At 38.1% G+C, this 27,538-nt stretch overlaps 1 protein-coding gene and 1 pseudogene across 1 annotated transcript in view; one reads left to right on the plus strand and one right to left on the minus strand.

Annotated features, from left to right (window-relative positions):
• The window catches only part of MACROD2 (mono-ADP ribosylhydrolase 2), a 2,155,137-nt gene that overhangs the window by 2,121,854 nt on the left and 5,745 nt on the right, over positions 1-27,538 (plus strand). The window lies entirely within an intron of this gene.
• LOC129070578 (uncharacterized protein C1orf131-like) lies at positions 80-1,006 on the minus strand (annotated as a pseudogene).

Genomic DNA, 27,538 nt, shown 5'->3' on the forward strand with positions numbered 1-27,538 from the left:
TAAAAAAACAGTTTATGAAATAAGAAGTAAATAAGAAGAGTCTGGAAGTCTTGCACGGGTCCCCTTCCTCTCTTTAGTTCATAAAGCACTTCATTTAGCCTCTTGGGAAGAATTTATTTTCTTGATATCAACTTTACTCAGAATCAACATCCCATTTTTCAATTTTCCAACCTGTCCAATAGATCCACTTGACAAAATACTGGAAGCCGATTTCTTCTTTTTGGATTTTTTGTCTTCCTGCCCTTTCCTCTTCTTTTTCTTGAAAATATCTATGTCCTGGGCCATTCTCTTATATTCTTCCTTTGCTTCTCTTTTTCTTTATCTGCTCCTGGGGGTGCTGAGCACCCAGCATAACCCAATCAAGGACTCATTCCTCTCCATTTCCATAACCAATGATCCCAAACTTGTGCACCTCCCACCTCACATTTTCTAAGTTAAATTCTTGTGTATTCACATCTTTCTCAAAGATACTAGTTTTGGTCTCTGTGTTCTCATCTTGGTCCAGCTTCTGTCTTCTTTCCCTGTTTCTGCTGTGGAATTTCCACCACTGCTACTTCACTACCCACTATTCTTCAGGGGAGAGAGAGATGCTGCAGTACCAGGGACACCAGTGGGGTTCACAGCAGGGGTGCACTGCAGCTCTTCTCCCAGCTTCCTCCAGAAAAGCTCCAAGCTTCTTCCTCTGGCATTTTACTAAAGAACTAGGAAGGCGAGCTGGCTCTGCCCCCAAAGCCGCTGGAGTCCCTACATCTCTCTTCTTTTCCCTTTTCTTTCTCATCATTTTATGTTCTGCTTCATTTTCTGTCTCTCCAAAGTTGTAGAGGTTCTGGAGCACAGTATCCAGAAGCTGAGAAGAGGGAGGTGAGAAGGACCCCAGTCCTTCTTCCCATGACAACATGGGATACAACTTCACAGGACAACCCAGTGCCCACTGGGGTGCTGGCATATGGCCCCCTTGCTTCTGGCTCGGACTCCCAAATCTTATCTTACTCTTGATATTTCCCATAAACTCGATTTACCTCCTTGGAGCTTATTGTCTCACCACAGCAGAGGTGTTCTTTTTACAAAGTAAGAATAGAATGCCTCACTTCTCAAAATTCTCCAATGACTCCCGACGTAATCCCAAATCTGTACAGCAGCTCATGTAATATTGACCCACTGTCCCTTCACCCCAGGTTTTTTCCCTTCTGTAAGTTTCTCCTCATTCACTCATATCCTTTATTTTCCCCAAACATATAAGCATACCCTTGCTTCAGGCTATTTGTACTTGCTGCTCTTTTATTTGAAATACTCACTCCCATACACATTTGAATATAAGTACCTCAATTTCAAGGACTTTCTCTGTTTTGTAGCTGCCGAATCTTCAACAAGTAGAACACTTAGTTGATGTACAATATATGATTATTGAATGATTGAATTAACTGTGCTCACTAGAAATCAACTTCTGATGGTGTTGTATGTAAAGAATATTATCTCATGATGCGACCTTTGCAAAACTGGTTGAATTTCTAGAACTAAGATAATATTGCTTAGGTACTGAATCATTGCATTAAAATACAATTCAAACTCTTTGCCCCTGTTAGTCTCCAACAGCATCTTACTCCTTTCTCTAAATAGGTCCAGTGTGTCTGAGCCTTTGGGCCATTTTGTTGTATGTGCTTTCTTGGGGAAAGTGTATGTTCATGCGGCTTTACATGGGTGACTTCTCACTCAAGTCTTGTTTTGAAGCTGCCTTCTAGGTGAAACCTTCCCCAGTCACTCAAACTAAATAACTCCCCTTAGTTGTGTCTCTATCGTCTCTATCACATCACATTCTTTTATTTTTCTCAAGGCACATTTCCAAGTAGCAAGCACCTGTTATTTCCACCACTATATTGCCAAATGTTCACCTCACATGACACATAGAGGGCACTCACAAAATATTTGGGGGATGGATGAATATCATTACTCTAGCTGTCAAGATTGTAAGCTCTGTGCCCCACAGACAGCACTAGCTACATGGTACTGAAATTGTGTATCTGTGAGTCTATTTTCCACAGAGTCTGTGAGAACCTCTGCAACAGGTAAAATATTTAATTCCCAGTTACTTCCCAGACATCTCCCACAGCTCCTGGCACTTAGTGATGCTCCATAGGTGTTTGCTGAACTAACATGAAGCAGCATAAAGGCTACATAAATTTTTCATCAAGTTTATTTCATTTGAAAGATAGAGAACACAAATCACAGAGAGCAAAATATTGCAAAGTAAATATTACAAGATGGTCAAGGGAAGCCATGTAAGAAGAGTATACAAAGAGTTAAGATGTGGAAAAATTAAGTGCCTGGAATTAGCTCTCATAGGGAAAAGAAATGCAACAATGAGATCATCAATTCAGGTACTCATTTCATAGCAATGTCAAGCTTTGGTGTTATAAATTTACATGGTCTCTTTTTTTCTAGGCTAAAATATAATGTTATTGCTGTGCTATGTTTAATGGTTCCTGTAAGTCATCTTTTTGATCAGCCAGGCACACTCTCTTCAGTAGCTATTCTAAATTTTTCCCATTCTTTTTTTTTCTCCAAACTCTTTCTGCTCACAGATGGTCCTATCTTTCACTTTTCTGAGAAAATCAAAATCACTGAAGAGGAAATCCCTTAACCTTCTATCTTCTCTACCAAAAATATCTTTGGTCCAACACATGTTTCTCTTCATTCTCCCCTGTCTCTGCATAAGAGCTATATTTTTCCTTTCTAAAAGTTAACCTTAACATTGCATCATGGTCCCTTACCCCCCGCCCTTTTTTGTCAAACAATGTCTTGTCTCCTCAATTATTTCCAGTTTATTAGCATTGCATATAGCTGTCTTTCTATTAGTTCCTTCCCTTTGGTATTACAAAATACATAGGCCTTCCCTGTGTTAGAAAAACAATGGTGGCTATTGTTGCCCACTTCTCCCCATCAACCCCATATTATTCTTTATGGCTACATGTCCTATATGCATGACATACTATCTGTATTCTTCTACAGTATAGTCCCTCCATTATAACAAAGTTCTACTCATGCTTTAGGTCTTCGCTCTGTTCACATGGGACTCCCATGCTACAAAAGTGAATATCAAACATGGCTTTCTACATTTCACATTTGGTGGCCTTTTCCCAATGTTGACTCTGCCTGGCTGTTATGGAACATTCATTACATAAGCTTCCCTTGACTTTGAATTATGATGCATGTACCTGATTTTCCTTTGACATCATCTCTGAACTATTTTTATTTCCTAATTGTGGACAACATCCCAAGGCTTTCTACTCCTTTTTAACTGAAAAAGTTTTTCTTGAGATTTTGTTCATTTTTATGGCTTAAGTAAAATAATAAATTAATTTCCAAGATTACTGAGTACTTTCTTAGGGCCAGACAATGTTTGAGCATCATGTATCAAATATTTAAATTGATTCATAAAAATAGGACACTGGACTAGTTGGCCAACCATTAGGTCAAACATAAACATGGTTTTACAGAGATACAAACAGAATAAAAAGTTTTTACAGTGCTACAAAGAGAAACAAAATTCTAAAAAGGACAAACTTACTTAGGAGAGGAGGTTACAAAAGAGTAGAAGGAAGTAAATGGAGATAGAATGGACAACAATCCAGGATTTCATCTGAGTATCCATACTGCTATAAGTGAGGACTATGTGAGTAGAGTTAGCTAGCTTGTGGTGGGGGTGAATGAATGTTGCAAGGGAAGGGAGCAGTATGTGCAAAGGTCTACAGGAGAAGGTAATATGGCACATGCCTCCATTTATTCATGTTCACTGGGCACTTGAATGTTTACTGACATGTCAGCATGATGACTAACAATTATTTCTTAAGCACCTTATTTCATGTGTAGCTTCAGGTACTATGAAGATAGGAAGTACAATTCCTAGCTGTCTACAGGCCCATGGTCTAATGTGAGAAGAGCCAAATGAGTGATCATTGTGAGTCCACTGTGAAAGCGAAGAACAAGTCCTGGGCTGAGGCCAATAAGCAGGGAAAGATAAGCCAAGTCTTCAAACAACATTCGCACTTCATCCAATTATGATAAAAATGACCACCCCGCCAGGTTGACATAGTACTGTCAATCACACACATTATGGCATTTTCTAATATATCTCTTCTACAAGTTCCACCTGTGTTAATTTGAGTTGGTGCACTACATAAACAAACAGCCTCCAAATCTCAGTAACTTAATAGGGGAAAAGTACATTGATTACTCCTCTCATACTCCAAAGTGGTTCTGAGGAGTGAGAAGGCTTATCCACACAGTCATTCAGTAAACCAGGATAATTTCTTCTTACATGTGCTATAATTGCATTTCTTAGAGCCTTGGAATCCAAAATGTGGTTCTTGGCTCAGCAGCATTAGCATCACCTGGTAACTTGTTAAAAATGCAAATCCTTGGGCTTACCATAGACTGGCTGAATCAGTCTCTGACTCTGGGACCTGAAAATACGTGTACAATGAGGTGTCTGTAGTTCAATGAGCCTGTGAGCAGTTCTCAAGTTTGAGAACTACTGCCAAGGTCTGGCAGAAGAGGGCAGAAAGTGTGGAGGACCACACAGGAGGGTTGTTAAGGACTGGCCCCAGAAGTAACATATATGGCTTCTGCCCATGGTCCATTGGCTGCTACTCAGTCACCAGGCCCTGCCTACTTATTTAAGAAGCTGAGACGTATAGTCTAGCTCTATGCCCAGAAGAAAAGGCCTCTCCTAACTGTTCTTCCCACTTCTTGTCTGTACCCTCAAATTCATTCTCCCTCAGTAATCAGACTAATTTTCCTAAAAGGTGCACCTGTTGTGCCACTTCTGACTAAAATCTATGCTGGCTCAAAGCCTCTGAATGACACGTCTTAGTGTTCCAAGGACTGCTGTTTCTCTGACCTCATGGCTTGCCACCCTCCCTCAAACTCCAGCTGTCTTGAGCTGCTATATTAACAACTTGCTAGTCCTCTTATGAGCTATGTGCCTTCTTCTCTGGGCCATGACCTGCTGCTCTTCCCATGCTCTGTTCCTCCTGACTGGTCCCATTCATCTTTCAGGGCTCAGCTGGGGTATGACTTGTTTCAGAAACATCTCCCTGAAACCACTCCCTATCCTTCCTTCAGAACTGGGTTAGATACTTTCTACTAACCTAGAATAATCCTTATCACTTTGAATTTCAATCACGTAAGCCTCTGGCATCTCATATAGTGTTGTCTCCTTGTTGCCCATAAAGACCTGGTACATGGTAGATGCTCAGTGAATGTCTGCTAAGTAATTAATTCAAAGTGGTTTAATAGATGCTCAGTGGGTGCTTATATATGAGAATGTTAATTGTCTGTATGCTTCTTTGGCTAGAATTGTTATTAAGTCCAATATTATTACTCTTTCTCAATTAAGCATTGCACCTAAACTATAGCCAAGACCTTCAGCTCTGAATAAGGGGGTTGCTGCATACCAGTGGAACTGGGATGAAGCAAACCCATTCCCATCACTGGAAAAATTAACTCAAAGTCATAACATGATCAGAGTTAGCCCATCTTTTCATAGACAGCCTGAATATTTTCATCCCATGTGAATTTGCATATGTACTTTACATAATAAATAAAATAAGGAAACTCTGTATTTGAAATGTAATCAAATTACATTGTTTAGAAAACAGAAAATAAAGCTTACTGCTGCTGGTAGGGCAAGGAAGATCTCTCAGTAGCTTAATTATCGGATGAATCAGTTCCCTATTGCTGTCAATGCTTCTGTCATGACTCATTCAGATGGAGTAATTTTCAATTAAAAATGTTAAACTCAGAGGATGTTCTCTTAAAAAGATATGGCAACACCCTTCATAGGGATATTAAAAAAAGTAACATTAGTCTCTGAAAGTTAAAACAATTCCAGTGCACAGAAGACAAACAGAAACAACTATTTCTGCCCCCGGGATCCCCCTTGCCTATGCTTCTTATTCCCTCATGATTCATTTTCTATTGGACTTTTCCGAATTCTCTCTCTCCTCTCTCTCTCCCCCTTTCCCCACCCTCTCCTGTCTCCTCAATCTGCAAGCATGACTACTGCTCCCTTTTCAAAAAAACATGCCAAACTAACAGTCATGTCAGCTGGGTTCTCCATGAAGTAGATACCTAGATGGAGTTAGGAACAAAAGGTTTAATGAGGAAAATGGTATGTGAAAGTCAAAGAGGGGAGGCAGAATTATGTAGGGAAGAAGAAGGGGTGACGGCATCACCTGTCCAGGACCACACAACTAGCAGATAGCAGAGCCTGAAACCTGCAAATCTGGTTCCAGAATTCATGTGCATAACCACTGTGTGTACTGCCTGTGTTTTCTCCTGCCCTCAGAGGTCATGCACTTTATTACTACTCAAATCATAGCTTTTCATAATTATTTATTATGGGCCAAACACTCCACTAAGTTCCCTGTTATGTACATTAACTATCTGTGAATTAGACATTACCTTCTGTCTTTTACATTTTAGAAACCTGAGTCTCAGTGAGGTTAAATAACATGTCCTGAGTCATTCAACAATTATGTAGCAAAATCAGAATTCACACTTCAAACTTATGCTCTCAGCCCTGACTCCATGGGTTTTTTTTAATACTGTCATTGCCTTCAAGTTGGGCGAGAGTTTCGTTCATCTTTGTAATCACATAACCTAACAAAATATAGACATTGAATAAGAATTTGCTGAATGAATGAGTGAATGAATAATGTGCGTTTTCAGCATTTCTATCTAATTATAGAACTATGCAGTAAGAAAAAGAAAGAAAGAAAGAAAGAAAGGAAGGAAGGAAAGAAGGAAGGAAGGAAGGAAGGAAGGAAGAAAGGAAGAAGGAAAAGAAAGAAAGAAGGGAAAGAAAGAAAGAAGGGAAAGAAAGAAAGAAAAAGAAAAATGAGTCAAAGCAACAAAAAGAATTGTGGTCACTTTTTAAAAGGCATGTTATTGAGATAATATTATTTGTACTGTTTCAATTTTCTTTTTAAAAATATTATCTATAGCTTTTATGCTATACAGCTTTCTCTTCTGTAGGACACTGAGAAAAGTATGATTTTAGGTCTTGCTTTTAGTTGTTTGTTTATGAAATCAGTCAATAGGCGAAGATTCTCAAAGTTCCATGCCCACAGGAACCACTGGAGAAACTTATTAAAATATAGGTTGCCAGGCCCCACCAACCACAGATTCTTATTCAGTAGATTTGATATGAAACTCAGAAATCTGCATTTTATAATAATGTTCAAGTGAGTCCAGTACATATGGTCGGTCCACAGACCACATCTGGGAAAACTCAAGTTGATCACAGGAGCTACCATCAGTTAATAAACCTGTATGTCACATATGTGAAATCTTAGAAAACATATAGCTTTTTCAAATGGTAAAATCACTATGGAAATAAAACTATTTGATGTCCATTATTTCCTTAATGATTTTTAGAACAGTGGTAAGTCCTGAGACCCATGTATGTACCAGCTTAACTTAGTTGGATCAGGGTGGACAGAACATTTCACAATTATTTATTCTGTTATACTGATTTGGGGAGGGAGGAGCTAATGACTCATTTTTCATATTTAATATCTTTGTCATCCCAGCAAAGCTTTCTTTTTCCATTAATAGTACGTCATTGAAATTATGATGCCTTCAATCATGAGAATTACTCATCTATTAAATATCACTGAGAAAGAAAATATTCCAAAATGGAGACTTCAATATAAGACAACAAAAAGCTACCCACTTGGATGAGATTAACGGAGAAATAGGGAACAGTTTGTGTCCCTCCAAAAGCAGATCCTAATCCAAGCCTTGTGTTCAGGTAGCTTATTTGAGAGATGTCCCCAGGAAGCACAAAGGAGCTTATGGGGAAATGAGACAGAGAAGGGAAGGCAATCAATGAAGCATGATTAATACAGAGAGATCTGATCAGATCACTAGGGAGAAGTGAAGAGGGGCCATCCGAGGGGCCAAGGCAACAGTGAACAGTCTAGGACAGGACTGGCTAAGAAATTAACTGCCTACCGAGAACATGGAATTATTGGCAAGAAGATTTGAAATAAGAAGAGGACTCTCAGACAGGCGGGTTTGGGCTGGCTCTTTTTCTTGACCTCTTCTTCCTTGAGGATGCCTGGATGATGTCTGCGTCTCCCAACTGATGATATTTTGGATGAAAAGGAACTCTGTGCACAACCCAGGATTGGTCTGGCCTGGCAGAAGTTGGCAGAGATATTTTTCTTTAGGTGTTCCAGAGGAGACAATTTCTGAGGCAGAAGCCTGACATTCTTTCAAAATTGTATGGCTTATGTTGCTTTAGTTTGTAAAATAACCCTAGTAGTTAATAACCCTATAGAAATAAGATAATTAAAACTAACAGGGAGAATGATAGGTGTTGAAGAGTTAAATCTCAATTGATGGACTTAGGTGTTTAAAACTATAACTAAAGAGTTAAACAGTTTAACCTTAATTAATAGGCCTAAGTGACTAATTCAAAAGCTGTTATTCCAAAATTGTGAAGCTTTTGAACAAAGACTCTTTTATCACCAAAACTTTGCCTCTGGAATTTTGCCTAGAGGGTGGCGGTGAGTAGTGGGACCCCAATTGCTGTTCAGTAACATGATGTCATGAGCAGATTGCTCCTATGAGCAAAGGGCTCAGTCCCACTGAAGACCCTTAGCAAAGGGCTCTGTCCCACTGAGGACCCTTTCAGGAACTGTGTAGAATGCATGATAGAATTGCCGCATAGAGAGGGAAGCTGGGGTATTATCAAATGACTCCCTTTCCTCATTGGTTGAGGGCTATCTCCAAGGATGTTAGATCCCCAGCACATTTTGGTATAGTGCAGTTAATAAGTAAGTGATTTTCAGACATCCCTGTGCATAGGACCCCTGGACTGGACAAGTTTACTCTGGTGCTTCTGGTGGAGAAGCAGAAAGATGCAGGCCCTGGAGAGGGAGCTGTCAGAGTTCATGGGGTACTGTCCACTGCAGCTGAAGGGGAACTCAGAGCTGGCCCAGGCACCAACAGATGCTCCTAAAAGCTGGGAGACTTCATGTCTTACCTTTGGCATTGATGGAAGAACATTAAAAAATATCTCCCTTAAAAAGTTGAATTACAAGTTATTGATAATCATGCAAGTCTGTGTCCTGATTTCATGTCCCAGTGCGGTCCATAGAAAACCCACACAAGGAATTTAGTTTAAGTGATCTCTGGCTGGTAATGCTGTCTAGTGACTAACAAGTAAATGCAAATTCTCTGTCAGAACTTGGTTTCAATCTAGGTTAATAGCAATTGTAAGGCCATTGACTGTTCAATTTGTCTCAAGTTCCTAGATGTTAACTTGAGGAAAAAAGGTGTCCTCAAGTTAATATGAAATGCAGTAGTAATAATTTAGCCACAAAATAGACACAATCTTCCTATGTAAGAAAACCTTAAGGAGCACTCTTTTTCCCCCTTGGATACACACACATGTGTACTTGGTGTGTGTGCACACACACCCCATCATTAGATCTCTAATAGAAGTCTCTTTATAATGGAGGACACTTACTGATATACAAGAACCTGTCTTCTTTCTTTCTCCAAGGCCTACAACCACACAAGTAGTCAGTGTTCAATTGAAGTCAGCCAGTTACTAGATTAAATGCAGCAGAAGCAAAAAACTAAAATTTGATAGCAGATTTGAATATAACTCTTCCCATTTACCCAAAGGAAACCACAGGGCAAGGGGAATGTTCCTGACTCTAGCTGCATTATTTTCAACTTTCAAAAAAAATTTTACAAGCAAAAATGTCTACATAATTCTATAAAAAGAAAGAAATTAAACTTATTTTTTTCTTCTTTAAAAAGTATGGTCTTCAAGGTTTTACTTGACAATCACGTACAAACTGGTATACACCATTTTTAGAAAGCATTGTGTCCTGAGATCAATAAATCAAAATTGGATTGCCTCCTCCTCAAAAGTGAATTGTTATCTTGCTGAAGAGGTTAGGTGACAGGCTCTCTGGTTTTATAAAACACATGAACAAAAAAAGGTTTAAGATTTCTCTGCCTGAAAGGAAAAATTCTGGGTGTTATAAATATATTTTATTATTATTATGGGAGAGTTTGCTGAATTGTCTCCTAGAACAAGAGATTAAATGTCAAGAGCTAAAGCAGGTGCAGGCCGATTATTTAGTGACGTCAGAGCTCATTTTCTCACTGGAGGCACTGTTTCCACACAGAGAATGAAGTCAGCTTAAAAACTACAGATGAAGTAGCTATGACAATCTGAGAAATGAGGCAAAAAGGCAGCCAAGCAGATGGCTAGGGAATTCTTGGTTATAAAAATTCTGGAACAAGCAAGAGATTCATGACTATGGGAAAGACCAGGGTGCCTAGAGATATCGACAGTCAAGACAAAAGCTAAATTTAGCATTTGGAAATCTTTCAAGCTGTGAAGCAACAGGCCAGTAAGATGCTCAATGCACAGAGGTGTAGGAAGGGTACTGAGCACCCCAAGGATGTCAGCCCCAGAGGCCAGTGTTACTGAATGAATCCAGGAAGGATCCCGAGGCCTGGGCTGGCATCATCGCAGACCCAACCACTCTCCATTGACCACCCCTGCTCTTAGGGATCCTCGATCCTCCGATGCCCAAGGAAGCCATGAAACCTTATGTTGCTTTATTTTTTACAATCTTTTCCCTGGATGCTGAACCAAAACATCATATACTTCTAACCCCATTGGTAAGAGTTCTGGAGTGGTATTAACTTGGTTTTTCAGATTAAAGAGGCTACAGAGTGAGGTCATCTTCAAAAGGAAAATCAAACTACTAAGTTTTACTCTAAAATACTATCTGGCAGCAAAGCATGATCTGTATCACAGGGCCCTGAAGATTCTGTGGGAGGGGACAGTTTTGGCTTCCACCATTTCTATCGAGCCCGCTGCCACTGACCACCAGGAAGTCCCAGGCATTGAACTGGACAGCACTGACTCTCTTCATTGTGAATCAGTTTGTACCACCTTTATCCTGCCCAAGCCATTTTAGGGATACAGAAGGCATTCAAGTCCATTGCTTTCAAATGGATTAAAGTTGACCAAGCAGACCTGTGAAAACAGATTCTGGGCCACTTCTGAAATTCCATTCCCACTTCAGCTGCCTTCATAGGTCTCTCTCTCTCACCACTGTCACTAGCAATGGGTGATTAGTGTAAATAGCCCAGGAGTAAAGTTAGGACATTTAGCCCCAACCTCATTGCTGCAGAGCATGGGGCAGCCACACCACTTCTCTGGGGTCCAGTGTCCACTTCTGTGAAGGGTCTTGGTTGGACTGAAATATGGTCAAGGAGGTTTTTTTTATTATTTCTTGAGGAAAGCAGTGTTATTCAGAAAACAAAAAACAACAGTGACCTACAACATAAAAGGGGAAGAAACCCCTAGACAGAGGGGTTGGCAAACATAACATTAACCTGTCACGGGCAACTTAGAATTCTCTTTAGTAAAAAGCTTCTGACTGAGTTGAATATTTAGTGATGTGGCCTAGTCAATCTTTTGTGTGTGTGTGTGTGTGTGTGTGTGTATTTGCTCTGGTCATAATAAACTCTCTGAAGGCAGAAAAATGGTTAACTCCATAGAAGTTCAAAGATTACGTTCCTGGTATCTGTAATATGGCTTTGTGAAGGAAAGCTGAATGGAAATGAAATTTCATTTAACACCAAGAGTGTTTGAAAACTTTTCCTAGTAGGAAAAATTCTATCACTTTTCTTTGAAGCTAAACGAATCAGTGTTAATGGGCCAAGACGAGAAATGGAATAGCTTAGCAGAACTGGATATACTTACTTCCAGTTTAGAGCCTGCTGATAGCTGACCTCTGTTGCTTCCCTAAATCTGCTAGTTAATTCTTGGGTGCAGCTTTCTTCATGTGAATAGATTCCTAGAACTTTGGTCGTGGACAAAGATGATGCACTAGATTTTATTAAATGTTTAGAATAACATGATTTTTAAAGAAAATACAACATACAGAGGGAAAATCTAGTGTAAACAATTATGGAATCTATTATTAATAATTTATAGGATTAAATTATTCTTTGATTAAAGAGCTGTATACATAATCATGCAGGATTTGAACCCAAGCAGTCAAAGGTGCATTACCTCAGGAATTTAAATAGTATGATCAAGTTGCTGAGAATCCAGCTTTGGCTATTTCTAGCAATAACTTTCTTGCTTATGAAAGATTCCACATAAAGAACCATTGAAAAGCCCAGAGCTGTCCCACTGTGGCTCCTTACATAGTTAAAACCCTATTAAAGTGAAAGAATCAAGAGACTCCTGTAGAAAAAAAAATACGTATCTCTGTGTTCACTGGACCCTGCTGTGTACAGATTTATCTGGTTGCTGTAGAGAGACAAAAGCCACAAAGGGTGTGTGATGGTGTGTGGGGGAGTTTGAGAGACACCCAATTTGTATTGTTCCTGCTGAAAAGGCTGTGATCTGAGACCCGCTCTAGCAGACCCCAGCTGAGAAAGGCCTCCTTGTAGTCTTCATTCTTGCCAGGCCCTGGAGGAGATGGGGAATGCATAAAGAGGTCGAATGAGAATTAGATGCTTAATTGGGGCATAGAAAAGGAAAAGTCAGACATGTAAAATGTGATCAGAAGCCTGCTCAGTTAAGCCTAATGTGACAATACCTGGGAAGGCTATATTGGTTGTAATCACGTACAGAGGGGCTGGAACTGCCTTTTAGATTTCTGTGGGAGTGGTACAACCAGAGTAGAAAGATGGAGAAAGAGAAAAAGGGCACAAGGAATTCAGGTAGAAAATGCTAAACTGGGTCCTCCACATGTTTTATGCACAGGAAATATATTTCTACCTATCCAAATACTTGGCATGAGTGCAGAACATTTGAAACTGACTCAGTCATTCAGCTCTAGCTTACATATCATCTTTTTGTCCTCCAAAATTTTTCTTCATCTGCTTTGGAAAAGGTGAATCACTGTGTTCTTTGTGCCTTCACAGTCCTTGGTACATTCCATGGCCCTTGTCACTTGGCTCGTGTGTGGTTAGTGCTCTCTTCTCTCTCTCTCTCTCACATAAACATGCACACCCACACAGACACTAGCTTGTGATCTCCATGAAGGCAGCAATATGCTTCATTCATTTTGTATCCAATCACACATCATTCTCAGAGTGACTACATGGAGGTATATTATCTGGTTAAACATAAAAGAATTAATGTATATTGGAATCCATGCAGGCTCCCAGCTTCCACTGCTGTCTTTCATTCCCATGAAGGATAGCTTCTGATTTTGATTAGGGTAAAATATTCCCAGTTAATACATGAAGAGGTGTGTTGCCATGGAAAGGATATTTTGTAGAAACATAAAAATATTCCACCAGTATAATCCTGCCAATTTAATCATTCATTATTTGACTTTGGAGAGGGAGCCATGAGCACATGTGTATAGTGTTTGTCCAAGTTATAAAGAGAGGTAGAGTGGTCAAAGTAACAATTTTACCATTTTTGCGGGGGAGGGGATAGATTAGATGAGGAACAGGTGGTTTACAAATATAGCTTTGTCCCAAAAAAGTATGAATTAAATGTAAATCAACTCTATCAGTCTACTCAGGTTGATATAACAAAATATAGTAGAGTAGGTGGCTTAAACAATGGAAATTTATTGTCTTACAGTTCCAGAAGCTGGGAAGTCCAAGATCAAGGTTCCCAATTTGGTTTCTGTGGGGGCTCTCTTCCTTGCCTGCAGATGGCCTCCTTCACTATATTCTCACATAGCAGGAGGAAAGAGATCTCTTTCTCTTTTCTTATAAGGCCACAGACCTATCAGATTAGAACCTCACCATTATGACCTCATTTAACTTTAATCACTTCTGTGAAGACCCTATCATTATGTGACCTAAATATAATTACATTGGGGTTTGGGGCTCCAACATATGAATTTTGGGAGGACATACGCATTTAGTCTATAATGTGAAGTCTGATCAGAACTATTTTTGATAGATATTCCTGAAACCAGCTGCTGACGAAGGCCAGGGGTATGTAGCACCCATAGGAAACACAGTTACACAAATCAAAGGAGCCTAGGCACCTGGTCTTAGGTTTAAGATACTGGTGTGAAGTCAGATTTCAAGTCTCACTCTCCTCCAACACAACAATATGAAAACAGATAAGTAAAACAAGAAATGAAGAATAACAAAAACAGTAGTTAAACGAGAGAACAGGCTGGTAGCGAGCAAAAGGAAAGACACAGTTCCAGAAATGCAGAAAGCATGAGCCTCGTATTGCTCCAATCTACCCCTCAACTCCACTAAGCTCAGAAATAATCTTAAATAAGGTTTTATTAATACTAGCTACCATTTACCTGCCTAACTGGGAGAGGAGCAGCCAGGGGAATTTCCACAAATATGTGAAGTTAAGGATGAACACTTTTTATTTTACCTTTCCTCATAGAGGAAGGACAGTCCTCTGTAATTCTCCATTTTACTATCTCCTGCTGGGAGCAAAATGGGAAATGAAAAGCAGATCAATATCAAATGCCTAGAACTAATTAACTCTAGCAAAAAAACAGGCATTTCACCAAATAGAAAACAGAAGAGAAAATAAATAAGGCAAGATCTTTGGAGTGAGCAAGATGTAGAAGAGGAGGCACTCAAAGGGCCCACATGGAGCCTCCATGAAGAAGGAGCCCTGTTTCTGAGGAATCTATATAGGGTTTGCAGAGGGTTTATTATCATCTTCTGGTTTGGGAGGCTGAAAGAGAAACAGCATAAGAGATTCAGAAACCTCCAAAGCTGACTTTCTTGCTCTTGGAAAGAAATTTCTGTCTCCTGATGAATCGAAAAAAACTATCCAAACCCCACTGATGGCCTCCCACTGTGACAGGCAACAGTGCAGACAAAGTGCTGTGAACCTGGGCTGGGCATGGGGCATACTTGGTGAGATATTTACCACAACTAATGTAGTTAATCCTCTGGCCACTTTACTCCTTCCAAAGAAAACAGTTTCTCCAGATAGCTCCTGGAGGTCCAACATACTACACATACTGTGAGGGGAACTTACTAATGTGCGCCATGCAAGTACATGGAAGCCATAACTGAGAGACAGACAGCATGAGAAAGAAGTAATCATGCAAGCCAGCAAAAGAAAAGTGAAGAATTTATTATGGAAGAAAAAATAATGTGAGAAAAAGATTTAAATCCCCTCTGATTACTGTAGAAAACTTCTAAAGAACATTAAAGAGTTTGAAGATACCAACAATGCAAAGAAGCAAGGAAAATATGACCAGCAACACTGAAAGGAAAAGAAATCAACAGAGACAAGAGGGAAGGGGGGGGGCAGGGAAAGGGAAGGGAAGGGGAAAGTCAAGGAACATATAGCAAGGACTCATGGACAAAACCAAAGGGGAAGAGCTGAGGGAGGGAAGGTGGGAGGGGGCAAGGGAAAGAGCTGGGGGGAAGGCAGAGACAAATGTATTTAAAAAGTAAATAAATTAATTTAAAAAAAATAAAAAAAATAAAAATAAAAGTTCTTTGAAAAAAAAAAGAGTTTGAAGATAAGGTGATTAAGTGGCATACTGAACTGAAATGTAAGAACCAAGAAGATAAATTTTTAATCATTAGGAATATAAATTAACTAAGAACAGCAAAGACCAAATGTACTGAAAAAATAAGTACGAGGCTTAAGATTATCACAGTGAAAAAGAACACAGAAACTCTAAAACAATCAGAGAAAATGTAATTTATATGGAAGAGAGAGCAAATAAACTGTCCTGCATGGGAAAAATTGGTGTTCCTGAAATTTAGAAATCACATATAGAAAGGAAAATTTCCTAAGATGGAGGGAAAATGTAATTGTTCCAAAAATCAATAGCTAAGTCTCACCCTGAGAATACATCTTTAATAAGTTAATACATTTGAATAAATAAAGAATTTTATAGCTATCTTGGCACCTAGGAGCCACTTTAAAAAATATCTAAAATTTTTAGAAGGAAGCATAGTCAAATGTATTTAGTGTGTCTTTAAGAAAATCAAGACAGATGATAATCCAGGAGAAAATAAATATTTGCAACATATTTGACACAGATAGGTTTAATTTTCTTAATTTATACAGAATATATAAAAGTCAATAAGGAAAAGATTCAAGAACTAAATAGAAAAATTGGTAAAATATTAAAACAAATGACAAAAAAGAGGGAGGAAGAAAGGGAGGGACAGCAAAGGGAATGAAAGGAGGAAACAGAAAGGCAAAGGGAAAGGCGGCGGAACAGGAGTGGAAAGGAAGGATCTGGACAACTACAGCTGAAAGGTAACCAAAAGTGAAAATGCCTTTGAAATGCAGGACACTGGGTTAAAAGCATGTGATTTAATTTAAGCAAAGTGGTTAAAGAATTTGAGTTAGCTTTTGACCAAAACAAACAAAAAATCCATTATTTGACCTTTGTAATTAAAACCATCCATTTCCAACCAAAAACATAGAGACTGAAAGAAAAACATCTTAAGAAAATGGATGTATGAAACTTGATGTTTTTGTGGAAAACTTGGACCTACTTACCTTTAGCAAATTGGACTGAACAAGTCTTGTTTCAAAGCCAGAAATAGAAATGTGTAACATTTTATTTTTTATATTTATTTGTTCTTTATCTAAAATGCAAAAAGGCTAATTATGGACAGAATGTAATAAAAGAAAAATGTATAGTTTTCTGTGCACAGGTCTTTTACGTCTTTGGTTAAATTTATTCCTAGGTACTTTATTTTTATTCCTGCTATATCGAATGGTATTTTTTTTTCTGATTTCTTCTTCTTCTATTGCATTGCTGGTGTACAAAAATGCCTTTGATTTCTGAATGTTGACTTTGTATCCTGCTGTTTTGCCAAATTCACTTATTAGGTTGAGGAGTTTTTTGGTAGAGTCTACAGGGTTCTCTATGTACACTATCATGTCATCTGCAAACAATGATAGCTTTACTTCCTCCTTTCCTATTTGGATGCCTTTTATCTCTTTCTCTTGTCTGACCGCTGTGGCTAGGACTTCCAATACGATGTTGAAAAGAAGCGGTGAGAGCGGACATCCTTGTCGTGTTCCCGATCTTAGTGGGAAAGCTTTCAGTTTTTGCCCGTTGAGTATGATATTGGCTGTAGGTTTTTCATATATATGGCCTTAATTACGTTGAGGAATGCCCCATTTATTCCCATTTTGCTAAGTGTTTTGATCATAAATGGGTGCTGTACCTTATCGAATGCTTTTTCTGCGTCTATCGAGATGATCATGTGGTTTTTGTCTTTTCTTTTATTTACGTGGTGTATTACATTTATTGACTTGCGTATATTGAACCATCCCTGCATCCCTGAGATGAATCCCACTTGATCGTGGTGAATAATCTTTTTAATGTATTGCTGGATGTGGTTTGCCAATATTTTGTTGAGGATTTTAGCATCTACGTTCATCAGCAAAATTGGCCTGTAGTTTTCTTTCTTTGTAAGGTCTTTATCTGGTTTTGGGATTAGGGTGATGCTGGCCTCATAAAAAGAGTCTGGGAATCTTCCCTACTCTTTGATTTTTTGGAATTTGGTGGGAATGCAGACTGGTGCAGCCATTGTGGAAAGCAGTGTGGAATTTCCTCAAAAAGCTGAAAATGGAACTGCCTTTCAATCCAGTGATTCCCCTGCTGGGACTATACCCTGAGAACACCAAAACTCCAATACAAAAGAACCTATGCACCCCAATGTTCATAGAAGTACAATTTACAATAGCCAAGTGTTGGAAGCAACCTAAATGCCCATCAGTAGATGATTGGATCAAAAAATTATGGTACATTTACACAATGGAATACTCTGCAGCAGAAAGAAAAAAAGAACTACTAAACTTCGCGACAGCATGGATGGAACTGGAGAGCATTATGCTAAGCGAAATAAGCGAGGGAGCGAAAGACACATACCATATGATCTCACCTATAAGTGGAACCTGACCAACAATAGAAAGATGCAAGGAAAATAGGGCCAGCAACACTGAAAGGAAAAGAAACCAACAGAGACAAGAGGGAAGGACGGAGGGAGGTGGGGAAAAGGAAGGGAAGGGGAAAGTCAAGGAACATATAAGCAAGAACTCATCGACAAAACCAAAGGGGAAGAGCTGAGGGAGGGAGGGAGGGAGGGGGCAAGAGAAAGTGGTGGGGGGTAGGCAGAGACAAATGTATTTGAAAAAATAAATAAATAAATAAATTTAAAAAATATATTATTGTTTTTCAAATAATAAAGCAGATTTACAAAAAAAAGGGGAAAATGTACTTCTAATTAATAACAGTGCATTCTCCTTTGAGATATAATCCAGCTAAGCCAGATCTCTCTTTCATTCAGTTCTTTTTATCAAGCTTCATACATAGCAGGGACTCAACATAGATAATGGCTAGATAAATGAATGAATAAATGAATGAATAATACCAGAGAGGAAAGAAATGTTATATATTTTCAAATGATACAATGAGGTGATTGAGCTAAGTTTAAGTCTGTGTGCTAAGTTTTAAAGATATTCAGAAGTAGATATTAAACTAGTTTCCACCAATAAGTATTAATCGAGCATTTATTATAGTCAGTCATTATCTCTTTTGATCCTCAAATGTTATGATGGAGATACAATTACCTTCATCCATAAGTGAAAATACTGAGACTCTGGATGTGAGCAGGACCTGCCTCAAATCATATAAACAGAAATCTAGAGCTTGGATTGGAAACCAGCTTTGCCCAGCTCTAGGGAGTTACAATCCATCCCCTGTCACCTAGTAGTAACATTTCTGAGAAAGATGGGCAAAATTGGACATTCCTGAGGTTCAGACTCTATCTTAGGTAATAGGAAAGGGAATACATTAACAAAACAAAGGCATATTCAATGGAGCTAATAGAGACTAGACTTGTGATTGGTTTTGTGGCATTTGTTGTAGGAAGAGTGAGTGGTAGAGTTTGTTAAATACTGCCTGATTAAATATTGCCTCCCTTCACTTTATATGAAATTTCCCAAGAGTAGGTGTTTACTCCCTACACCCTATATATTGTTATAAAACACCTGGATATGAAACCTGTATACCACTGAAGCAGCTATATAAACAGATAAGCCCATGCCATTACCAAGGACTGGAATTTTCTTTGTGAAATTAGTATAATGAGTTTGTGGCTTTTTCAACCACATCATTTAAAAGAGTGAATTTTAAGATAATTTTAAGTAGTATTGGTGACTTGAATGTAAAGAGAAGTTTGTGGAGAAATATTATAACACAGTATAACAAAACAACTCAACTTCCTTTCAAGTCCTGTATTTTCAGTAACACTCTGTTCTTCCTCCATAAATTGGTCTTTGATATCCTTTTACTTAATTGCAAGTGGATTCTATACTTAGAAAGTGAACTTGGCAGTGTAAGGTAAAGTAAATTCTAATTGGCTCATCTCTCCTATCAGTAGCTTAAAAAGAACATAAATTGATGTCTATGCATGTGGAATAATAGCCTCTTTCCACATGAGCTTGTAAGTTAAATGTATGTTACAAATACCCTAAATTCTAAGACCAGTTATCTTCCATTTCAGTACCATTATAAAGTCAGCAGATTTTAACCTGTTAAAGACTTCTCATCTATATACATTAATTTGGTATTTATCAAAGTTCCATACATGCACCATCTGTAGTTCTAAAGACAATTTTAGATCATGTAAAAATTAACACATTTGTTGTAATATGTAAAAAATTAGGCATAAATCAAGTTCATGATTTATAGCTATAATTGCTATTGTTACCGAACCAAAATGAGGGTCGGGCTGCCTGCTGCTACCAATAGTCAAATTCCAGAGGCAGAGCTTGGTGAAAAAAGATAGAGATCTTCAAATGCTGCACAGTCTGGGAGAATGGCAGACTCTTGTCTCAAAAGCACATCCCCTCCAGAAACCCAGAGGAAAAGCCCAGTCCTCAGCCAGACCAAAACCAAAGGCAGCATCCATAACTCCTTTTCCTATTCCAAGTACCATCCTTTGAGAACTGTAGGCAGCTGCTGAAGAATCATCCAGGTGGCTTACTTGTTCCTGGTTGCTGTCTAGCTTCAGGCTCCTTCCTCAGAACCATGTGTAAGGCCAGCACCACCAATGGGTCAAGTGACTTCTGTTCCCGCAAATGCACTGACCGGTGTGTTCACCAGCTGGGCAAGAGAGTGTCTCTTTCTTTCTTCAGTTATGGGTATGGGAGGGGCCAGGTGCCTTCTCAACATGCCCAAACTTCCAATCACTCTTGGAGGGTTCAATCCCTTCTTTTCCCCACGCTGGACTGACGGGTTTCTTTGATACAGCACCTCCCCCTGCTGCCATTTTGACCTCTAGGTCACATATACCTACCTTTCCCCAGTCCACCCCTAATCAGGTACCAGAAGGAGGTGGGAGGGCTTCCCCCTCATCCATTTGACTTGCTAACCTTGCACATGCTCAATGTAATGCTTCCTCTTCTCACCGTCTTGCCCAGGGGTAGAGAATCTGTCACCAGAAACAGGATGGGCCCCCTTGGAGGTGGAGCATTCACAAGGCACTAGCTTGGTTACCTGGACAACACAGTCTCAACTGCTGCCTAGGGTGGTTTGCAATCTCCTCCTGCGACCCCACCTTGCCCCTCAAGCTCTGGCCAGACTATTAGTATCACTATGGGACAAAATTAAGAAGTAATTAAAAATGTATTATCAAGTATTTTAGCCCCAATATTGCTACATAACAAATCATCTTCAATCTCTGGACCTTAGAACAACAATCACCTAGTCTTGCTCATGGGTATGAGGATCAACCACATTCTCTAGGCCAGGAGAGTTCAGATCTGAGTTGAGTTCAGGTCTTATCCTCCTTGGACCAACTGTTCCAGAAAGCATGTTCTTCTTGGGGTAAAAGGCAGGAACAGAGGACAAGCTTCAACTGTAAAAATTCATTTCAAGGTTCTGACTCACTTCTGCTAATATCCCATTGGCCAAAGCAATTTCTATGAACAAGCCAATGTCAAGGAACAATGAAACAGACTCCTATAGAGATAGAAGACAGGAAGAGAGCATTTCTGAACAATTGCCTAGTTGATTACATTTTTTTCTTTCATTTTTTAAAATCATGTTTATTCTATTATAGTTGTCTAAATTTTTCCCCCTTTGCCCTTCTTCACCCATCCCACCCTGCCTCCCCCAATCAAACAGTCAATTCCCACTCTGTTGATCATGTCCATGGGTCATTCATACATGTTCTTTGTTTAGTCCCTTCACATTTCCACCATTGTCCTCCTTCCCCCTCCCCTGTGGTTACTTTCAGTCTGCTCCATGGTTCTATGCTTATAGTTTATTTTATCCATCAGTTTATTTTGCTGAATAGAATCCACTTATAGGTGAGATCATATGGTATTTGTCTTTCACCAACAGGCTTATTTCACTTAGCATAATATTCTTCAGCTCCGTCCATGTTTTCACAAAAAGTAGGAGTTCCATCTTTTTTTTTTTTTAATATGGATTGATTTTATTTTATTTTTTAAATGTCAAAATCCATTATAAAATATTTAAAAATTTAAATCCATTATAAAGTCTCAGCAATTAAAACAAAATGACACTAGCACAGAAATCATCAAATAGATCAATAAAATAAAATGGGCATTCTAGGAACAAACATATGTGTCTTTCTAACAATGTAATATATGATTAAGTTGATATTTCAAATCAATGGGGAAAATAAGGTGTATTTAACAAATAAGGTACATGGACCACTATTACTTGAAATAAAACAAATATAGAGCCCTATTTCACACATTATATGAAAAATATTCAAGTGAATTAAAAATCAATATGTAAAATTGAAGGAGTTTTAGGAAAAAATACAAACTAATATTTTTCTTACCCTGAAGTAAAATATTCAAACACAGAATCTATAAAATAAAATACTGACAAATGACTGTATTAAACATTAAGACTATATATTAATATACATTTAAATAAAGTTAAAGGACAAGTAATAAAATAGGAAAGTATTTGCAACACATCTAAAAAAGGGTTAAGAGTTTGGTTTTTTTTAATGGAAAGAATTCTAAAACATTTAATCAAAAAATGGATAAAGAATACCAAAAAGTCATTTAAAGCTTTTTAAAAATAATAGAAATAGGCAAGAAATATACAAAAACGGGTTTAGTTTCAAAAACAATAGAGGAACAATTAAAAGAACACATCATTGTCACACTCAGATTAATAAGTATTAAAACTATTGGGAATATCAAGTATTGGTGACTGTGAAAGGAACTGGGTATTGATTCATAGACTCTTTTTCTTCATCTTCTTAAAGCAGTTCCTTTAGCATATTTTGCAATGATGGTTTGGTGGAGGTGCATTCTTTTAGCCTTCTTTTGTCTGGGAAACTCCTTATTTTGCCTTCCATTTTCACTGAGAGCCTTGCTGGGTTGAGGAGTCTTGGTTGCAGGCTTTTGCTTTTCATTACTTGGAATATTTCTTGCCATTCCCTTCTGGCTTGTAGTGTTTCTGTTGAGAAATCAGCTGCTAGCCATATCAGGGCTCCCTTATATGTTACTACCTGTTTCTCCTTTGCTTCTTTTAGGATTCTCTGTTTGTCTTTGATATTTGCCATTTTAATGATGATGTATCTTGGAATGGGCCTCACTGGATTTGTCTTGAATGGTACCATCAGTGCTTCCTGGACTTGTGTGACTTTTTCTCTCATCCAGTTAGGGAAGTTTTCCAGCATTACTTTTTCAAACAGGTTCTCTATACCTCCCTCCTCTTCTTCACCTTCTGGTATCCCCATTATACAGAGATTATTACGTTTCAGGTTGTCCTGAATTTCTCTAAATGCCTCTTCATTCTTTTTGAGTCTTTTTTCATTTTCTTCTCTTTCTGGGAGCTTTTTTCTACCTTGTCCTCCAGCTCACTGATTCCATCCTCTGCTTCATCTAGCCTGCTTTTGATTCCTTCTATTGTGTTCTTCAATTTGGAAATCGTATTCTTCATTTCCTCTTGTCTCTTATGGATAGTTTCTATGTCCTTTTTCATGCTGATATAATTTGCAGTAAGTTCCTCATATTTTCCCTGTAGTTTTTGGTAATTCTCTCTGAGCTCTACTGAGCTCATTGAGCTTACTTATAACTGTTGTTTGGATCTCAATATCTGATAGTTTACTTGCCTCTATTTCACTGAGTTCTCTTTCTGGGGATTCCTCCTTTCCCTTCGACTGGGGCGCGTTTCTTTGTCTTCCCATTATTTGTGAGACTTTCCTTTTTTGCTTCTGCTTCTTAATTAAATTGACCTGTCTTGATTTCCTGACTTTGTGGTATGAACTTCTATGGTAGAAGACTGCTGTTTTTTCTTTCTGGATCTGCCTCTGATGATGTCAGATGTCGTCCCTGTCTGACCTTAGGCAGTCTGTTTGAGACTTCCAGGAATCTACTGTTTGTGGCTGTCTCCTTCAACTATTAATGTAGTCACTCTGTACTCAGCAGGCCCAGCTTAGACACCATAGGGCAAGGCAGAGTCCCTCCTGGAGGTGGGGTTGTTGGGTCCTCTCATGGCTGCTGCCACTCAGGGGAGTGGTCTGCCTGAGCAAGATGGCTGCTGCCACACTGAGGATGTGTCAGCTCCGGGATCCCACCAGCTACTCTCTCAGTACTCTCCCCAAAACCTCCCTCCCTGGTCTCTCCTCAGGCATCTCTAGCTCACTCTACCCTTGCCTTTGCTGGAGACCAGGGTAAGTAACTGCAAATGAAAATTTATGTGTTGTCCCTTTAAATGGTTCTTTGTATATCTAGCTGCCTGTCTCTGGCAGAGGGCAACCCTGCCACTTTTTGCAGCTGGCTGTTATCTGTGTACTTTTTGGGCTCTGATACTGTAGGCTGGAGATCCCTGTTTATGGTTTAGACCCCACTCTTCTCAAGGAGATCCAACTGGCCATTTCAACATCCTTCTGGTGCTGCCACCCGTGGGTCCCCTGCCCTCTTTCTTGAGTCTCTACCACGCTCCTTACCACATAGGTTGAACTAATGCTGATTCTTCTGTCTGTCCAAGGTTATAAGGCTCCTCTCTCACTATTGTTCAGTTGTTTGTTTCAAGTGATTTCTCCACAATTTAGTTGTAATGCCATATTGGTACAGGGAAGAGGTCAATGTGACTTTCACTCATTTCTCCACCATCTTGACTCCCTCCCTGATTACATTCACAGTAAAGTTGGAACATAAATATGGCAAAAGTTTTGAGGATGGCTCAAGAATTCTTCTTTAAGTCAATAATAATTCAATATAGTTGAATCCATACAGGTCCTGCTCTCTATAGCTGTCATGACATCTATAAAACTCACATTCTGAAAAATAATTTCTTGTAATTCTATTTTTGCATGTAATTTATTCTCAATTTAAATATCAAAAGAAAAATTTGAAGTTCCTCTAACATCTCTCCATGCATGTAGTTAAAAATCTGGTTAATTGCATTCCATATACATCTTCATATGTTTTCTTTGTGAAGAGATCTTCTTCATTTATTACTTCTTTTGTAATGCAACTGCCTTACAAAAGATTACCATAATTAAAACTTTGAAGAGTACAGTTGCATTGGGTAAATTAAAATGAAAATAGTACTAAATGTCCCTGACTCTATTTCAGTATCTTTTTTTAACCTCCTCTTAGGAGCCATAAAAGGCACCTCTTGTTTGTGTTTCAAGCAGCAGCAATCAAAATGGGGGGAGCAAGAGGCAACCAGAAATGAATAGGCTATAGAGGCAATTTTTGTTGTGATCAGATTCTGTTGTCTATGTGAAATGGATTCATTTCTCTGAGGCACTCAGTTTCATTGCTCAGCTGGAGAGGAACCATTAGGATAATACTAGTTCTACACATGTCAGAGTAACAAATGTCTTTCATTCTTCTTTCTCTTTCCCAACCACCCCCCGACACAGATACACCCCCCACACACCACAAATACACACACATTTGTACATGCATATACACATGTACATTCATATTCACATAAGTATGTCACTGCATGCACACATAGTCATATATTCATACCATATATACACACATATATGCATGCATCATGCACCCTCATGATATCAAATAAATGAATATTGTCTACCAAATATACTTAGAGAGTGTTTGAAAGCAGATCTAATAAACTATGTCTCACTCTGCTCCTAGAATATAGCAGTGTACAGAGAGCAAAAACCTCAATTTCTGCTTTTTACTCTCTGTCACAAATCTCAAAACCAGCTATTGCATCTCATCCTAATCTGTTCCAATATGGTGGCACAACCTGAGAGTTCTCATATGAATGTATTGTGTTATAAAATAATTAAGTTGAAAAAACAAAACATAAAACAACAATATAAATATTTACTACTTTTTGATTTTAGGTTATGCTTTGTTCAACTTCTTCCTCTCTCACCCAGCTCTTAAAAGTGTATTGTATGCTTCTTCATTTTCATTGCACATTGTTAATTGACTAGCATTCTGAATATTACACAGAAAGTTTCCCTTGATGTCAAAGAAGTTTCTCTACAGTAATATCACCAGGGTTATTACCATTGGTTATAATGATTTTGAAAGAAATTTCCTAGAAGAAACAGCCATAAGTATTTCTAGATCCTACCATTCCAAAAAAACAAACCAGGGGAGAAAGTCCAAGAAATAATGTTTAAGTAATGTTAAGTCAATTAATTTTCATTCTAAAGTAGTCATTTCTTATAAAAACAACAATAATATTACATTTTAACTTGTTCTTGTGGTTTCCAAGACAGACAAGAAGTTAGAACATTTTATAGCCATTTTAATAGTAAAAAAAGCCAAGGCTTTTAAATGCTATGAGATTTGATAAAAATCATTCACAAAATTAAGTCACCAACCAGGATGTTCTCTTTTGTGACCATTTGTTTGTGTCTTGTTTTCTTTCTTTTTTCTGTAGGGTTTCCTGCGTTTTCTATGTGATTTTGTATATTGATTTTTTAATGTGTTAGTGCAAAGTCCTTTGTAAATGACCTATATCACAAATGTATACTTCTACTATCTTATTTTGATATTGATAAAAAAATGATGCTGATTAATGTCTTCCAGATTGCTAGTCTTTCCCTAATGGTTAGTGCTTTGCTTTTCCTGTGGAAAATTTTTTTCCTTAAGAATGTGAAGGCCTTTTTCTATTTTACCTCTCACAGTTAGTTTTTATAATCTATTTGGAATTTATTTTGGGATATGGTGAAAACTATTCCTCCAGGGTAGGTCTATTGAGTACCAATTTCACTTTTTTCCCCCAGAAAATGCTTTATTTTTAATTAAAATGAAGTTTTTGTTAGGTACAAAAATTTACATTGGATATTTTTTCTTTTGGCACTTTCAAGATGTCATTGCATTGTGTCTAACTTCCACTGTTTTTGTTGAGAAGTCACCTATAGGTTTTATTGTTACTGTTTTTGAAATTAATGGATTTTTATTCACTAAATAATTTTATATTTTTAAGCCTTGATTTTCAGAGGTTTTACATAGATTAGTTTAAACAGGGTTTGCATGGCATTAATTCTGCTATGGACCATAAAACTTTTTAAACATGATTTAACATCTTCTAGTAATTTGGGGAAAATCATCAGTCACTATATGTTAGAATATTGATTTTGCCAGATTACATATAGGTTAAATCCTATCTTATATGTCCAGTCCTTTTTGTCTGTTTTTGGCTGTACTTTATTTTTTTTTACCCTAACTTTCAGTTTACTAATTCCTTCTTTGTGTCTAATTTCTGCCACATCCACCTATTGAATATTTAACTTCAATTATTTAATATTTTTTGCTTTTAGAATTTACATCTGACTTTTTTTAATGGTCTCCATTTATCTGGCCAACTTCTTTGCCATGAAAAATTTTCAATTTGGCACTTAATTCTAAAACACATTAATCATTATTTTAAAGTTGTGTCTGTAATATCTGGATCTCTACTATGTCTCCGTTATCTTATTTTCTTGATTTTAAGTGATTCATTCTTATCCTTTTGAAATGCCAGGTAATTTTTTTTGAATGCAGGACACTACACTCTGCATAAAACATTGTAGTGCTAACTTGAGGTTCTTGGTGGTTTAATGTTTTCCTGGAGAGGATTTATTTTTGCTTTTGAAAATCAGGTAATACAGAGCAGAGAACTGTAATATAAATAAGAACTGAATTGACTAAAAGTTGGACGTCAGGTCTTGTTTTTGTGTGGGGTTTTTTTCCTGACATTTTTTGTTTTCATTTTGAAGTTCATCAGAGACCTTTATTCTGATCCTCATTATTCATTAAGCAACTTACAAAAAACATTTTCTTTATCTCTTCCCCAAGAAGCAGCAGCTGCATCCAGGCCTAAAATGGAAGGCACAAACAGTGGAAGACCTTGTAGAGAAAAGCTAGTGGGCAAGATCTCTGCATATCCTGGCTTAGGTGAAGGTAGAATGGGAAAAGTATATAAGAACAATATTTCAATGATTCTGTTCTTCAAAGCTGATACCTGCAAGAAAGAAGCTAGCTAAAAGATACAGAACTGCCCAGCTCAGCAATCTG

The sequence above is a fragment of the Pteronotus mesoamericanus genome, unplaced genomic scaffold (genome assembly GCF_021234165.1).
Source record: "Pteronotus mesoamericanus isolate MK-2021 breed Mesoamerican mustached bat unplaced genomic scaffold, CSHL_Meso_final contig_25, whole genome shotgun sequence".
NCBI lineage: Eukaryota > Metazoa > Chordata > Mammalia > Chiroptera > Mormoopidae > Pteronotus > Pteronotus mesoamericanus.